Source organism: Poecilia formosa, unplaced genomic scaffold, assembly GCF_000485575.1.
Source record: "Poecilia formosa unplaced genomic scaffold, Poecilia_formosa-5.1.2 Scaffold681, whole genome shotgun sequence".
In the NCBI taxonomy this organism is placed as follows: Eukaryota; Metazoa; Chordata; class Actinopteri; order Cyprinodontiformes; family Poeciliidae; genus Poecilia; species Poecilia formosa.
The window spans coordinates 24,168-26,340 of NW_006800620.1; positions in this window are offsets into that span (position 1 = coordinate 24,168).

Here is a 2,173-nt window from a genome sequence, read left to right on the forward strand (position 1 = left end):
TTTCACAACCCTGGTCCTCAAGGCACACCATTCTACGTGTCTTAGAGGTTTCCCTGATTTAATGTGCCTGACTCAACTGATTGCATTTCATGAAACTCTTGTTAATCAGTCATCGACTGAAATCAGCTGGGCTGAAGCAGGGAAATACCTAAAACATGCAAGTCAGTGTGCTTTGAGGACCAGGGTTGTGAAACACTGCTTTAGATCACCTTGGGAAGTCATACAACGTACCAGGGTTACGAAAATGCATGAAGACATAAACAGTGCAACATAAATGAAATTTATTTTGTGTGTGTGTGTGTGTTTTCAAACAAACTGATTGACATGTCTATTTAGTTGTAACAGGCAGAAGGAGCTAACCTTCGTGCTGTTAGCATAAAGTTTATATCTTTTAGTCACTGTAGACTCAACAGTTTAAAGTTGAAAACAGATCCTGAATGTTTCTGTGACAATGAATGGTCAGACAGCCAGATAAGGAGCCTTTACTCGATTCTCAATACAACAGGGTAAGCTAAGGACGTCCTGTCCCATGTTACAGAGTTGCTGTCATTTGCTTTAGATCATCTTGGGAAATCATACAACGTACCAGATTATGTTAGCAGGCAAGCTATACTGACAGCAACTGGGCAGCCATTACAGGAGTGTATACATTTCCATACTCAGAGATATTATAATGTAATGTTTGAATGATGTAAAAACTCTGCGTTTTTCATATTTACCAGGTAATTTTATATAATACGCAATCTGACGTGGTTATTTTAGCAATAATGCTAATATTTCTGCATTATTGCTGAATTATTAATAGTAATAGTAATTCCAGCAATAATGCTTTCTCCTGGACACTTTCTAGTCAAAGTTAGGCTGGTTTGGCTTTTACAAGTAAAACTTTAAAATTATATTTTAGAAAATTATTTAAAGCAAACAGTAAAACAATGTTTTCCAACCAAACCCTGAGGCATTCATAGTACAGCAGGTTTTATATGGGGATAAAAATACAGTCACAGCAAAGACTGACAGCCCCTTGTGTTAAATATTTGATCTCTTAAATACCACTTATGTTTTTCGGAGTTTTTTTTTAACACAGGTTAGTGAGCTTTAACACATCTGAAAGTTGATTTTACTCATCATTTTAAAACAGCTTCTGATTGTAAACACCAGTCCTGCTTAGCTGCTTCAATTAAACTCTGGTTTGTTTGTCTAGAAAGTCTGGTTTATTTGGTGAGCTGAATGCTAATCAAACTCTGGTCCAACTACAAACTCTTAGTTTGGTTGAAGTGAATTCTTTGAATGCAAATCTGAACGCCAAGCCGACTGGAGACCGCTCCAAAAGTAGGAAGTGGACTACAACACAGGGCATTCTGGGTAAATACAACCAAATCAAACATAGGAACTTAGCATCAGCACAGAAATGGTTGGTTTGACTCAGAGCAGACAAAGACAACCACAGCAGCTGTAAATGTAACAAATGTTGCATTTGTAATCAAAGCTACATTTCCTCAGATTACCCTCAAGGCCAGAATGAATATTTTCCTAAGTTCCATTAGGGAATGTCATTTCGACAAAATGAGATTGTTTTGGATAAAAGTGACATCAACACAACTTGCATGTTCATCAATAACGGATCAGGTTGTTTCAGTTTTAAATGGAAATGAAATCAAGAGGAATAAATAAAAAAACACACACACGCACACTACAGACAAATCCCAGAGACCACCCAGGAGCTCCTTCTGCATATCAATCTGACTCAGAGTTGTTGTGATTGTTTGTGCTCAGCTAAAGCCACAAGGAGATCACTGAGTTCCAAACACGCCTGTCTGCCTTATTTGTGCGCAATATCCCACTCAGTTATTTTTTTTAATCTTCCTGTCCCTGCCTTGTATGCTTCAGCTGATATATAGATATAAATTTATATATTTTTCAGGGTTTTTTGCAAATAAAAAATTCCCATCACTCTTTTTTTCCACCGTTGTTTATAACACAAATTCGGTCCTGGTGGCATCTTAGCATGAACTCTTGTGTGTGCACTTGCATATCTTTGTGTACTTGGCAGGAGGCAACAAGGCAGGGAAAGCAGAGTGGGGTTTTATGATGAAATTCAGTGGCAATTTGAAGTCTCCAATCACCGAACCATGCAAGAAACAGAGGGGGGAAAAGGCAGAAAGGTGAATAGACA